Source organism: Ovis canadensis, chromosome 21 (assembly GCF_042477335.2).
Source record: "Ovis canadensis isolate MfBH-ARS-UI-01 breed Bighorn chromosome 21, ARS-UI_OviCan_v2, whole genome shotgun sequence".
Taxonomy (NCBI): domain Eukaryota; kingdom Metazoa; phylum Chordata; class Mammalia; order Artiodactyla; family Bovidae; genus Ovis; species Ovis canadensis.
This window is the reverse complement of record NC_091265.1, coordinates 25,070,733-25,086,923: the sequence shown is the minus strand read 5'-3', so window position 1 is coordinate 25,086,923 and position 16,191 is coordinate 25,070,733.

Genomic DNA, 16,191 nt, shown 5'->3' with positions numbered 1-16,191 from the left:
TCAGAAAAATGCACATAAAAACCATAGTAAGACACCACTACCCACCCACCAAAATGGCTAAAATTAAAAAGACTGACAATACCAAGCGGTGGGAAGAGTACTTGCAGAGCAAATGGAACTCTCAAGTATTTGCTGCTGATAATAAAAATATGGTACAACCACTTGGAAAACAACTTGATAGCTTCTTATATTGACCATCATACATTTGCCATATAATCAAGACTTCTACTCCTAGGCATTCACCCAAGGAAAATGGAAACATTCGTCTACGCAAAAACGTATCCATGAATATTTATAGAAGCCTTATTCATAATAGCCTCAAATTATAAAAAACTCAGTTATCTATCAACAGGTAAATGGATTAACAAATTATTATGTATCCATACAATGAAATGCATACTCAGGAGTAAAAAGAAATAAACTATATATGCATGCAACAACAGAATGAATCACAAGAAGTTATGCATGCATGAAAGAGCACATACTGTGTGATCAAATCTGTATAAAATTCTAGCAAATGCAAACTAGTCTATAGCAACAGAAAACAAATCAGTGGCTGCATGGGATGGAGGTAGAGGATAAAAATGACTACCAAGGGGCTAGGGAAGGTTTTGGAATGATGGAAAATTCTGTATCTCAGTGGCAGCTGTTACACTGGTTTCAAAACTCATTGAGCTGCATACTCTAAATGAATGCAGTTTATTACATGCAGATTATACCTCAGTAAAGAATGAGAGATCCTAGGCATGCCAGGTGCAATGTTAGGGCCTTGTGGAACACACAGAAGAGTAGATTTTACAGCTTCCCAGACTTCAGAATAGAACATGAAATGTGCATCAGTTCAGTTCAGTTCAGTTGCTCAGTCGTGTCCGACTTTTTGCGACCCCATGAATCGCAGCACGCCAGGCTTCCCTGTTCATCACCAACTCCCGGTGTTCAGTAAAGATAGAAATCCTTTCCTTTGCCATCTTTCCTGTCTTACTCGCCCAACAAATATTTTTTTAAAGTCAAATTGCATGCCAGGCATTTGGCTCAAAGTTAAAAGTTTCCAAAGGCAGGTAAACAATCTTTATGAGGTCCCTGAACTCCCAGAGCCTCCAGTGTTGGGTTGGGAGTGGGGAGACAGCAATGCCTACTATAATCTAGAACCATGATTTCTGTCAGGGGAGGGGGAGTGCATAGGATGTCAGTGACTTGCATTTGTTTGGTTAGTGATGAGTGATGACTTCCTGGAGCAAGTAACATCCAAACTCATATTGAAAGAGTGAATTGTTGTTAATCAAAACAATGCTAGCTGTCACCCCACAAATGCTCCCTTTCAGCATCAACAGCGACATCTAATACGTTTGTGTATATATTTTGGGTTAACACTTCCCCAACTAACCAGTTTTTCAAAAATGGTTTTGAAATGGGGGTAATTTATACATGCTTTTAGTTTAAAACCAAAGATGTACATGTGTGTTAACAAAAATCTTAATACTTTCATGGCTAAAGTCCTAACCCAACTTTGCACACTATAGCTTGGTATACTACTACACATTATAAGTAAGTGTTAGTCGCTCAATTGTGCCTGACTCCTTGCAACCCCATGGACTGCAGCCCACCAGTCTCCTCTGTCCATGAGATTTTCCAGGCCAGGCAAGGATACTGGAGTGGGTTGCCATTTCCTTCTCCAGGGGATCTTCCCAACCCAGGGATCGAACCTGGGTCTCTTGCACTGCAGGCAGATTCTTTACTGACTGAGCTACAAGGGAAGCCCAATGCATTGTGTTGTACATTATAGCTTGTTACAACTGCACATATAAATGCATGATTAATTCACAGTGTTTCAGGTGTACAGTCAAGCGGTGCAGTTATACATATGCATATACGGAGATATATATCTATTCTTTTTATTTTCTTGGCCACACCACATGGAATGTGGGATACTTAGTTCCCTGACCAGGGACTGAACCTGTCCCTCTGTATTGGAGGTGCAGAATCTTAACCACTGGACTGCCAATGAAGTCTTTCAAATACATATATATACATATACATATACATATATATATATATATCTATAAAACACACACACATATATATTCAGTTCAGTTCAGTTCAGTCTGTCAGTTGTGTCTGACACTTTGAAACCCCACGGACTGCAGCACACCAGGCCTCCATGTCCATCACCAACTCCCAGAGTTTACTCAAATTCGAAGTCCATTGACTTGGTGATGCCTTCCAACCATCTCATTTTCTGTCATCCCCTTCTCCTCCTGCCCCTAATCCCTCCCAGCATCAGGATCTTTTCCAATGAGTCAACCCTTCACATGAAGTGGCCAAAGTATTGGAGTTTCAGCTTCAGTATCAGTCCTTCCAATGAACACCCAGGACTAATCTCCTTTAGAATGGACCAGTTGGATCTCCTTGCAGTCCAAGGGATTCTCAAGAGTCTTCTCCAACACCACAGTCCAAAAGCATCAATTCTTCGGTGCTCAGCTTTCCTCACAGTCCAACTCTCACATCCATACATGCCCACAAGAAAAACCATAGCTTTGACTAGACAGACCTTTGTTGGCAAAGTAATGTCTCTGCTTTTGAATATGCTGTCTAGGTTGGTCAACTATTCTTTCAAGGAGTAAGTGTCTTTTAATTTCATGGCTGCAGTCACCATCTACCGTGATTTTGGAGCCCCCAAAAATAAAGTCAGCCACTGTTTCCACTGTTTCCCCATCCACTTGCCATGAAGTGATGGGACCAGATGCCATGATCTTAGTTTTCTGAATGTTGAGCTTTAGGCCAACTTTTTCCAGTCTCCTCTTTCACTTTCATCAAGAAGCTCTTCAGTTCCTCTTTGCTTTCTGCCGTAAGGGTGGTGTCATCTGCATGCTGCTAAGTCACTTCAGTCGTGTCCGACTCTGTGGAACCCCAGAGATGGCAGCCCACAAGGCTCCCCCATTCCTGGGATTCTCCAGGCAAGAACACTGGAATGGGTTGCCATTTCCTTCTCCAATGTATGGAAGTGAAAAGTCAAAGTGAAGTCGCTCAGTCGTGTCCGACTGTTCACAACCCCAGGGACTGCAGCCTACCAGGCTCCCCTGTCCATGGGATTTTCCAGGCAAGAGTACTGGAGTGGGGTGCCATTGCCCATCTGCATATCTGAGGTTATTGATGTACTCGTTTTCCTATTTGGAACCAGTCTGTTGTTCCATGTCCAGTTCTGACTGTTGCTTCCTGACCTGCATATAGGTTTCTAAAGAGGCAGGTCAGGTGGTCTGGTATTCCCATCTCTTGAAGAATTTTCCACAGTTCATTGTGATCCACACAGTCAAAGGCTTTGGCATAGTCAATAAAGCAGAAATAGATGTTTCTCTGGAACTCTCTTGCTTTTTTTGATGATCCAGCAGATGTTGGCAATTTGATCTCTGGTTCCTCTGCCTTTTCTAAATTCAGCTTGAACATCTGGAAGCTCATGGTTCACGTATTGCTGAAGCCTGGCTTGGAGAATTTTGAGCATTACTTTACTAGCGTGTGAGATGAGTGCAGTTGTGCGGTAGTTTGAGCATTCTTTGGCATTGCCTTTCTTTGGGATTGGAATGAAAACTGACCTTTTCCAGTCCTGTGGCCACTGCTGAGTTTTCCTAATTTGCTGGGATATTGAGTGCAGCACTTTCACAGCATCATCTTTCAGGATTTGAAATAGCTCCACTGGAATTCCATCACCTCCACTAGCTTTGTTCGTAGTGATGCTTCCTAAGGCCCACTTGACTTCACATTCCAGGATGTCTGGCTCTAGGTGAGTGATCACACCATCATGATTATCTGGGTCATGAAGCTCCTTTTTGTACAGTTCTTCTGTGTATACTTGCCACCTCTTCTTAATATCTTCTGCTTCTGTTAGGTCCATACATTTATGTCTTTTATTGAGCCCATCTTCGCATGAAATGTTCCCTTGGTATCTCTAATTTTCTTGAAGATATCTCTAGTCTGTCCCATTCTATTGTTTTCCTCTATTTTTATTGATCACTGAGGAAGGCTTTCTTATCTCTCCTTGCTATTCTTTGGAACTCTGCATTCAGATGCTTATATCTTTACTATTCTCTTTTGCTTTTCGCTTCTCTTCTTTTCACGGCTATTTGTAAGGCTTCCTCAGACAGCCATTTTGCTTCTTTGCATTTGTTTTTCTTAGGGATGGTCTTGATCCCTGTCTCCTGTACAATGTCACGAACCTCCATCCATAGTTCATCAGGCACTCTGCCTATCAGATCTAGTCCCTTAATCTATTTCTCACTTCCGCTGTATAATCATAAGGGATTTGATTTAGGTCATACCTGAATGGTCTAGTGGTTTTCCCTCCTTTCTTCAATTTAAGTCTGAATTTGGCAATAAGGAGTTCATGATCTGAGCCACAGTCAGCTCCTGGTTTTGTTTTTGCTGACTGTATAGAGCTTCTCTATCATACATATTCTTTTTTCAGGTTTTTTCCATTGTAGATTATTACAAAATATTGAATTTAGTTCCCTGTGCTACATAGTAGGTCCCTGTTGTTTATCTCTTTTATATATAGTACTGTGCATTGCTAATCCCAAATTCCAAGTTTATCCCTCTCCTTCATAGTTTACAGGTTAAACTTCATTTTGTGTAGTTTAATTATAGCTTTATACATTATTTACAGTGACATAATCTGATACAATTAATTACACTGTAAAGTCAGACTTAAAAAGAGAGAAAGCAATAGTCTGCATATAAAACATGACAACAGGAACCTTATTGAATCTATTCCCTCCTCTAAAAGAGAGTAGTGGGTGTTTCTTACTGAAGAGGGTTAACCCTATGCTAGGGTGTCTGGAGGTTTGTAATATTGTACAGGAAACAGGGATCAAGACCATCCCCATGGAAAAGAAATGCAAAAAAGCAAAATGGTTGTCTGAGGAAGCCTTACAAATAGCCGTGAAAAGAAGAGAAGTGAAAAGCAAAGGAGAAAAGGAAAGATATAAGCATCTGAATGCAGAGTTCCAAAGAATAGCAAGGAGAGATAAGAAAGCCTTCCTCAGTGATCAATACAAAAAAATAGAGGAAAACAATAGAATGGGAAAGACTAGAGATATCTTCAAGAAAATTAGAGATAGCAAGGGAACATTTCATGCAAAGATGGGGTCGATAAAGGACAGAAATGGTATGGACCTAACAGAAGCAGAAGATATTAAGAAGAGGTGGCAAGCATACACAGAAGAACTGTACAAAAAAGAGCTTCATGACCCAGATAATCATGATGGTGTGATCACTCACCTAGAGCCAGACATCCTGGAATGTGAAGTCAAGTGGGCCTTAGGAAGCATCACTACGAACAAAGCTAGTGGAGGTGATGGAATTCCAGTGGAGCTATTTCAAATCCTGAAAGATGATGCTGTGAAAGTGCTGCACTCAATATCCCAGCAAATTAGGAAAACTCAGCAGTGGCCACAGGACTGGAAAAGGTCAGTTTTCATTCCAATCCCAAAGAATGGCACTGCCAAAGAATGCTCAAACTACTGCACAACTGCACTCATCTCACACGCTAGTAAAGTAATGCTCAAAATTTTCCAAGCCAGGCTTCAGCAATACATGAACCATGAACTTCCAGATGTTCAAGCTGAATTTAGAAAAGGCAGAGGAACCAGAGATCAAATTGCCAACATCTGCTGGATCATCAAAAAAAGCAAGAGAGTTCCAGAGAAACATCTATTTCTGCTTTATTGACTATGCCAAAGCCTTTGACTGTGTGGATCACAATGAACTGTGGAAAATTCTTCAAGAGATGGGAATACCAGACCACCTGACCTGCCTCTTTAGAAATCTATATGCAGGTCAGGAAGCAACAGTCAGAACTGGACATGGAACAACAGACTGGTTCCAAATAGGAAAAGGAGTACGTCAAGGCTGTATATTTTCACCCTGTTTATTTAACTTATATGCAGATTACATCATGAGAAATGCTGGGCTGGAAGAAACACAAGCTTGAATCAAGATTGCTGGAAGAAGTATCAGTAACCTCAGATATGCAGATGACACCACCCTTATGGCAGAAAGTGAAGAAGAACTAAAGAGCCTCTTGATGAAAGTGAAAGAGGAGAGTGAAAAAGTTGGCTTAAAGCTCAACATTCAGAAGACTAAGATCATGGCATCTGGTCCCATCACTGCATGGCAAATAGATGGGGAAACAGTGTCAGACTTTATTTTGGGGGGCTCCAAATCATAGCAGATGGTGATTGCAGCCATGAAATTAAAAGATGCTTACTCCTTGGAAGGAAAGTTATGACCAACCCAGATAGCATATTCAAAAGCAGAGACATTATTTTGCCAACAAAGGTCTGTCTAGTCAAGGCTATGGTTTTTCCAGTGGTCATGTATGGATGTGAGAGTTGGACTGTGAAGAAAGCTGAGCACCGAAGAATTGATGCTTTTGGTTTTTTTGTTTGTTTGTTTGTTTGTTTTTTATTTCTTTTTTTTCTTAGAATTGATGCTTTTGAAGTGTGGTGTTGGAGAAGACTCTTGAGAGTCCCTTGGACTGCAAGGAGATCCAACCAGTTCATTCTAAAGGAGATTAGTCCTGGGTGTTCATTGGAAGGACTGATACTGAAGCTGAAACTCCAATACTTTGGCCACCTCATGTGAAGAGTTGACTTATTGGAAAAACTCTGATGCTGGGAGGGATTGGGGACAGGAGGAGAAGGGAACGACAGAGGATGAGATGGCTGGATGGCATCACTGACTCGATGGATGTGAGTGTGAGAGAACTCCGGGAGTTGGTGATGGACAGGGAGGTGTATTGCGATTCATGGGGTCACAAAGTGTCGGATAAGACTGAGCAACTGAACTGAGGGTGTCTGAAAAACTGAAAGACTGTTTTGCGGTTGTCACAGTGATTGGGAGAGCTATTTTCATTCAGAAGTTAAAGCCAGGGATGCCAAATGCCCTTCAGTACTCCTGACAATCCCCCACATACAAAATTACTGTGCCCTCCATGCTAACAGTGTCCGCACTGAGAAAGGCCATTAGAAGATCTCCGATGGCCATTCCAGATCTAAAAGTCTGTTAGTGAATTCTAGTCACTCATTTGAACTAGTATTGGTTTACTATTCTAAATGTCAAATACAATAAGCAGACAATATCAACCAACTAGGCATCTGTGATGATTGATTTTATGTATCTATTTGGCCCGGCAATGGTACTAACATTAACAGTCAAACATTATTCTAAATTAAACCTGTGATGGTTTGGGGGTGAGAAAGTGAAAGTGAAGTCACTCAGTTGTGTCAGACTCTTTGCGATCCCATGGACTGTAGCCCACCAGGCTCCTCCATCCATGGGGTTTTCCAGGCAAGAGTACTGGAGTGGGTTGCCATTTCCTTTGGATGAGATTGACATTTAAACCAGTGAATTGAAAAAAAAAAAAAAAACTTTTTCTTTTACATTAGAGTATAACTGGAGAAGGCAATGGCACCACACTCCAGTACACTTGCCTGGAAAATCCCATGGATGGAGGAGCCTCGTGGGCTGCCATCTATGGGGTCGCACAGAGTTGGACACGACTGAAGCAACTTAGCAGCAACAGCAGAGTATAACTGATTAACAATTCTGTGATAGTTTCAGGTGGAGAGTGAAGGGGCTCAGCCATACATATACATGTATGTGTTCTTCCCCAAACACCCCTCTCAGAGAGATGGCTGGATGGCATCACCAACTCGATGGATGTGAGTTTGAGAGAACTCTGGGTGTTGGTGATGGACAGGGAGGCCTTGCGTGCTGCGATCCATGAGGTCGCAAAGAGTCGGACACGACTGAGCAACTGAACTGAACTGAGCATTTTACTAAGCATGTTTTCCTCTGTACTTTTAAATTCAAGTACACTGTGAGGGCTTCCCTGATAGCTCAGTTGGTAAAGAATCTGCCTGCAATGCAGAAGACCCCAGTTGGATTCCTGGGTCAGGAAGATCTGCTGAAGGGATAGACTACCCACTCCAGTATTCTTGGGCTTCCCTTGTGGCTCAGCTGGTAAAGAATCAGCCTGCAGTGTGAGAGACCTGGGTTTGATTCCTGGGTTGGGAAGATCCCCTGGAGGAGGGAAAGGCTACCCACTCCAGTCTTGTGGCCTGGAGAATTCCATGGGCTATATAGTCCATAGTGTCGCAAAGAGTCAGACACTACTGAGCGACTTTCACTTTCACACTTTGAGGAGTGTGTGTGTGTGTGTTAGTTACTCAGTTGTGTCTGACTTTTGGTAACCCCATGGACTGTATGTAGCACATCAGGCTCCTCTGTCCATGGATTTCTCCAGGCCACAATACTGGAGTGGGTTGCCATTTCCTTCTCCAGGGGATCTTCCTGACGCAGGGATCGAACCTGGGTCTCCTGCATTGCAGTCAAATACTTTACTATCTGAGGTACTATAATCCATGTTTCTAATTATTTACACTTAACTGATGAAAATCTCTTTCCACAGTTGTCACTCTGAGCCTTCTGAATGCTTTAGCTCTACCAAGTCTCTGTTCTAAGAATCTGAAGTCACTTTTTGCTCTCTCAAAGAAATGAAATAAAGTAAAAACCCAAGTTGGGGTAAATCTGAAATGTATAACTTTTTAGTTTAGTTCTTACTCCCCTTCTAGAGGTACATTTATTTTTACTTATCACATTTTCATTAGGAAAAAACTGCCTTGGACCTAAAACCTATTGAAGGTTTTTAAAACCTATTGACATATTTTTAAATATAGATCTTCAAAGGCAGCAAGTCATTTTTGCATCAAGCTTATTTACATTAAGTATATTTCTTTTCTTGCCTTGGTTATATATACTTATGATGGACTAATATCAAGTTGAGTGAATCCAAGTGTATTAGAGGTTGGTTTTCTTTTCCCCTTTAAGTGCCTCAGGTAGTACTGCAAAGTCCATATAATTTAATCTATGTAATTACCTTTTCAACACACAAAAAAAATTCCGTGGTGTTGCCTTATTCCAACAAAACTAGCCCTATCTGATCCAACAGATGAATATTCCTGAGACACATACAACAACAATCCAATATCGACACAAGAAATAGGAAAAGCAACTACTCACAAAGAAATTAGAAATGCAACTTTGCACCTCTAAGGTGCTAACTCACATTTTTAATTTAAACATGAGATCTCAGGACTTTTGATTTAGTTCTTACTCCTCTTCTAGAGGCACATTGAGAGAAGGACATGAAGGACACATTTAGTCAGGGCGCTGACTTTAACTTATAGATAGTAGTGAATTTCTTAAGGCTGATTAATAGTCTTTTAAACAATTTAAAGATTATAAATATTTAAAAAAAATTCCTGTTTCTCTGGCTTTGATAGCTAAACTTTAATTTCAGAATTGTTCATTTATCTCTATTATTCCAGACTCTACAATAGTAACAGTTAATTAACCTGGCAATGATTGTCATCTGTTTTTCAGAGAACTAAGCATACAATCGGAGAAGGCAATGGCACCCGACTCCAATACTCTTGCCGGGAAAATCCCATGGGTGGAGGAGCCTGGTAGGCTGCAGTCCATGGGGTCACGAACAGTCGGACACGACTGAGTGACTTCACTTTGACTTTTCACTTTCATGCATTGGAGAAGGAAATGGCAACCCACTCCAGTGTTCTTCCCTGGAGAATCCCAGGGATGGGGGAGCCTGGTGGGCTGCCGTCTATGGGGTGGCACAGAGTCGGACACGACTGAAGTGACTTAGCAGCAGCAGCAGCAGCAACAAGCATACAGTATGAACCATGTACCAGACAAAAGTTGGTCTTCAAACAGCTAGGTACTTAATGCTTAAAATTATCAAGTTAGATACAGAGATGCTTTTTAAGGGAATAAAGGAGAATTAAGCAATTTTTAAAAATTCATTTATTTGATTGCTTTTCAAATTAAAATAAACTTTTTCCTCAATCCCAAAGTAATGCATGCTTATTAACAAAAATACAGAGAAGCAGAAAGAAAGAAATAAAGGATATACTCAGGTCCACCTCGCTCAGTCTGACTCTTTGCGACCCCACCAGGCTCCTCTGTCCATGGGATTTTCCAGGCAATAGTCCTGGAGTGGATTGCCATTTCCTTCTCCAGGGGATCTTCCCAACCCAGGGATCGAACCCGGGTCCCCCGCATTGTAAACAGACGCTTTACCATCTGATCCACCAGGAATATCCACCTAGAGATAAACATGTTGACAATTCAGTGCAAAGCCATCTGGTGCAGAGATGAACTCAGATCCCAGCGTAAGGCCATATACTTTCAAATTTGGCTCCACCATTTACATCTGTGAGCTAGTGATTTAATTTCTCTGTCTCTTCTTCATCTGTAAAATAGAGGTGCAAGGATGTGGTGAAGATTATGAGACAAATCAGGCAAGGTCCTAAGCATATAGCAAAACTTCAGTGAACATTAACTCTTTGTTCAACTTTCTAGATCCTTTTTGTCTTAGTATTTTCATCTAAGGACAATGCTGAGTTTGATTAACATTTGAAAAGAGCACTGAGTGTCTCAGAAGATAGTCACTGAAGATAGTTATAATCAGATAATGTCTCAGAAGATCAGGTCAGTTCAGTTGCTCAGTTGTGTCCGACTGTTTGCGACCCCATGGACTGCAGCACACCAGGCTTCCCTCTCCATCACCAACTCCTGGAACCTACTCAAACTCATGTCCATCGCATTGGTGATGCCATCCAATCATCTCATCCTCTATCTTTCCCTTCTTCTGCCGTTGATCTTTTGCAGCATTGGGGTATTTTCCAATGAGTAGTTCTTTGCATTAGGTAGCCAAAGTATTGGAGTTTCAGCTTCAGCATCAGACCTTCCAATAAATATTCAGGACTGATTTCCTTTAGGATGGACTGGATGGATCTCCTTGCAGTCCAAGGGACTCTCAAGAGTCTTCTCCAACACTTCAAAAGCATCAATTCCTTGGCACTCAGCTTTCTTTATAGTCCAACTCTCACATCCATGCATGACTACTGGAAAAACCATAGCTTTGACTAGATGGACATTTGTCAGTAAAGTAATGTCTCTGCTTTTTAATATGCTGGCTAGGTTTGTCATAGCTTTTCTTCCAAAAAGCTAGTGTCTTTTAGTTTCATGGCTGCAGTCACCATCTGCAGTGATTTTGGAGCCCAAAAAAACAAAGTCTCTCACTATTTCCATTCTTTCCTCATCTATTTGCCATGAAGTGATGGGATAGGAAGACTTGATCTTAGTTTTCTGAATGTTGAGCTTTAAGCCAACTTTTTCACTCTCCTCTTTCACTTTCATCAAGAGGCTCTTTAGTTCTTCTTCACTTTCTGCCATAAGGGTGGTGTCATCTGCATATCTGAGGTTATTGATACTTCTCCCGGCAATCTTGATTCCAGCTTGTGCTTCTTCCAGCCCAGCGTTTCTCATGATGTATTCTGCATATAAGTTAAATAAACAGGGTGAAAATATACAGCCTTGACGTACTCCTTTTCCTATTTGGAACCATTCTGTTGTTCCATGTCCAGTTCTGACTGTTGCTTCCTGACCTGCATATAGGTTTCTAAAGAGGCAGGTCAGGTGGTCTGGCATTCCCATCTCTTGAAGAATTTTCCACAGTTCTTTGTGATCCACACAGTCAAAGGTTTTGGTGTAGTCAATAAAGCAAAAGTAGATGTTTTTCTGGAACTCTCTTGCTTTTTCCATGATCCCGTGGATGTTGGCAATTTGATTTCTGGTCCCTGTGCCTTTTCTAAATCCAGCTTGAACATCTGGAAGTTCACAGTTCACGTACTGTTGAAGCCTGGCTTGGAGAATTTTCAGCATTACTTTTTCTAGCATGTAAGATGAGTGCAATTGTGCAGTAGTTTGAACACTCTTTGGCATTGCTTTTCTTTGGGATTATAATCAAAATGTATTTTCCTTCTTGCTGCTGTTTAGTCTCTAAGTCGTGTCCTTCTCTTTGGCAGCCTGCCAGGCTTCTCTGTCCATGGGATTTTCCAGCAAGAATACTGGAGTGGGTTGCCATTTCCTTCTCCAGGGAATCTTCCTGAGCCAGGGATCAAACCTGCGTCTCTTGTATCTCCTGCATGGGCAGGTGGGTTCTTTACTGCTGCACCACTAACAAAGCCCAATTTCATCCTATCTTTTTTAAACGTTTATTTTAGAAGGAGGACATTGCGGATAAAATCTTATTATTCCTAAAATCAAGGCTGGTGATTTTAAAGCCCAAGCAAGCTCTTCTTCCAAAAAACAAAATATATTTATCATTCAACAACTTTCCATGCAGTGACAAATGTTTCAGTCTCCCCTACACAGATTGTCTCATTTAATGCTCACACAAAACTCTCTTGACAGCATAAAACATTAGAATTAACTCTATTTTTTTAGCTAACTCTTCCCTTAGATAAAGGACAGATTATTATCGTTCCCACGGGCTCTTGAAGACCATATTTAGATTTCGAGAGAAGTAAAATCACACGTCTCTCTGCTCAACACTGAAAGTTAAAAATTCCACGTGCTTCTCCTATTTTTTCTTATCTTATTTAGAGATACCACCACCCAGGAATTCAGGCATACTATTAACCTGAGTCATTCTATGCCCCTCTCTCCATCCCTCACATTCAATGAATTACCGAGTCCAGTTGATTATGTCTCTTCAATGCCTTTGGAAACAACTCTTTACCTTCTATCTTCTTGGGCACTGACTTCAGGTCTGCAGTGTTGCAGTGGCCTTGGAGTTCATCTCCCTGCCTCCAGTCATACCCACTGATGTCTGCCAAAGGGAAAACTCTTCTTTGACCACCCGTTACTTACAGACTAATGGCAGAAGGCTTTTCATAATCTGGCCCCTTCCCAACTAACAAGACACCCATTTCTAAATGATATGTCCAAGTATTAACGTTATGCTGTAAAATATACTTCTCCAGTGACAAAAACACGAATGCCTACTCTTTAGAGCACTGTCTTCTTGTTATCAAGGAAACCAGAAAGTTGAACTAATGATTATAAGGTAGTATTTGGTAAGCAAAGTCACTGCATAATCATGACAGAGTTTTTATTCAGGCTATCACTGATCCCAATAAACTTTCATTTATTCACAATCGACTGTGTTTTTCCTATGATTGGAATACAGTATTTGCATCTATTGAGTTGTCTTTGCCTCCCGGACTCTGTTAGAAAAAGACTGATAAAAATGTATTTTCCAAGATAACTGCCACCTCTTTATGAAGACTTCTCCCATGTCCGCTCAGTTAATATTATATATTTCCCTACCCATCCTATTCTAGTTCTGTACTCAGTGTTGGGAATTTCTAATATAGGACTCATTCGTATTTTCATCACTATAATAATTCATGAAGGTTATTTTCTTCTTGAAAGCTGAATGTTCGTGATAAAAAGGACTAGCACATGGGTCAGCCAGATGTGGGTTTGAATTCTGATTCTCCCGCTCGCTTTTTGAGTGGCCTTTCTCTAATACCTTAACCTCTCCAGCTACTCTTCCCTCATCCATAAGAAGCAGATAATATGGTACTGGCTTCACAGAGTTATTGAGAGAATTAAAGGGCAAACTGCATGGAAAACACTTTCCACAGTACTGGGTGCACTCAATAAAGAAAACACTCGGTAAAGTGATCACCTTTTTATTCGGCATGGCAGTGAGGAGCCCTGTGTGCAGGATGGGAACAATTAGACAGTCTTGCTTTTACTCTTGGTGGTTTGTTGATTTTGGAAAGCAAGAGCACTTTCTCTTTTGAAATATTTTGTCCATTGTTGAGTGAAGAGACTTTCTCAGACAGCTGGAAACATGCATTTGGTTTATCTGTCTCCTTACCAGACTGTCAGTTACGAGAGGAGAAGCATAATGTTTTAGTTAATTTTGAATCCCCAGGACCTAGAAAGTGCCTGGCACATAGCAAGGGCTTAAAAACTATGTTTACTAAGTGAATAGCTAAATTTCTAGAAACTGTTCATAAGACATTTCTGAGTTTATCATCTAGACCAGTGGTTCTGAGAGTGTGGTTCTTGAATCGGCAGCTCAGGCATATCCTTCAGTTTGTTGGAAATGTACACAAAAGGGCCCTTTCCCAACATAGTGCATCAGAGGTTCCGGGGTGGAGTCTGTTAAACTGTGATTTAACAAGATATTCAGCTGACTCAAAAGCCTCCTATAGTTTGGGAACCACTGATCCAGATAACTAGGCTTCCCTGGTGGCTCAGTGGTAAAGAATCCACCTGCCAATGCAGGAGATGAGGGTCTGATCCCTGGGTCGGGTAGATCCTCTGAAGAAAGAAATGGCAACCCACGCCAGTATTATTGCCTGGAGAATCCCACGGACAGAGGAACCTGGAGGGCTACAGTTCATGGGGTCACAAAGAATCAGACACGACTTAACAACTAAATAACAACAACAACGATCCAGGTAATTAACACCATGTTATAAATCTCAAAAACATTATACTGAGCCAAAGAAGTCAGAGACAGGACTTCGCTGGTGGTTCAATGGTTAAGAATCCACATGCCAGTGCAGGGGACAAGGGTTCAATCCCTGGTCTGGGAAGATTCCACAGTCTTGGAGCAACTAAGCCTGTGTGCCACAGCTACCAACTCTGCTGTGCTCTAGAGCCCAGGAGCTGCGACTTCTGAAGCCCTTTTGCCCTAGAGCCAGTGATCTGCAACAGGAGAAGCCCCTGCAGTGAGCAGTCCACACGCTGTAACTACAGAGTCGCCCCCACTCGCTGCAACTAGAGAAAAGTCTGCCCAGCAACAAAGACCCGGTACTGTCACATATAAATAAATAAAATAAAAAGCAGAGACAAAAGAATTGTTCCTTAAAACTAATAGAAGGCGCACAAATCCAGAATAGTGTTTTCCCTGGAAGATGGGGTGGGGGTTTGAACAGAAAGAGGCAGGAGGAAAGCAGACTGCGTCGGTGTATGCTTATGTTAAAACCCATCAATCTGTGTACTGAAGATCTGTGAATTTTGCTGCATTTAAATGCAATACCAACAATCAAGATGAAATAAATTAATGCCCTTTGAGTTCTTTCTGTGTGAGTCGTATCAGCAGGAGATCTATTTTCACACTGCAGTCTTAAGCTGGTCTGCAAGGCTCCACATGATCTGACCCCTACCTGCTTTCTCTAACCTTACCTGTCAGCACTCCTCCCGCCACTGTTGCAGTCCTTTTCCAGCAGCGACCTTTCAGTTTCGCGATAGTATACATTCCTATCCTGCCCCAGGCCTTCGCACGTGTTGCTACCACTCCCTGGAATGTTTCTTGCTCTTTCTTTTCACCTGGTTAACTCCCATTCTCCTTTGGTTCTCACTCCCTGTTTTGCAGGGAAATCTTACCAAATCCTACTTAATTGTGTGTCCACGGAACCTTCTGTAGGGCTGCTGTGTACATTTGTGCAGGTTATTCATCTAAAGAATGGTTCCCAGATGAGGTAATGGTGGCTGAAATCTACTTAAGTTCACGTACACTGCCTTGCGCAAAGATCAAGGCTGTGTCACCTGGCCGAAGGGCTGCCTTTTTCTAATTCATCGAAGGCACAGTCTGCTTGTCAAGCTGGGTTGTTTCTGCCTATGGAGGTACCTCTTAAAAAATAGCACAAAGACACTATACAGCCTAACAGCAGTCCTGGTTTTGTACTTTCTCTTCATAGTACTTCACAGTTGTAGTTTTACCTTTATCTGAGGTAAATGGTTGGTTAATGTTTATTTCCCCCACTACACAGTAAGCTCTATGACACTAGGAACTGTCTAGTTTTATTATCAAGTATTTCTAGCACCTAGAACAGTGCCTGGCACACAGTGGTGGTGGTGGTAGTTTAGTCATTAAGTCATGTCCGACTCTCACAATCACATGGACTGTAGCCTACCAGGCTCCTCTGTCCATGGGATTCTCCAGGCAAGCATACTGGAGTGGGTTGCCATTTCCTCCCCCAGGGGATCTTCCTGACCCAGGAATTGAACCTGGGTCTCCTGCGTTGCAGGCAGATTCTTTATGGACTGAGCTATGAGGGAGCACTCAGCAAATATTTCTGAAATGCATGAGACATTTTTCACTGCAGGAAGACTAGGTAGATCCTCTTATTTTCCCTCTTTCCCTCCCCTACTCTTCCCCAATTACCACATTGCTTTGCACATAAATGACATTCAGTAAATTCCTCCTGATTGACTTTAAAATGTTCAAAGAAGCCATATGATGTTCTTTTC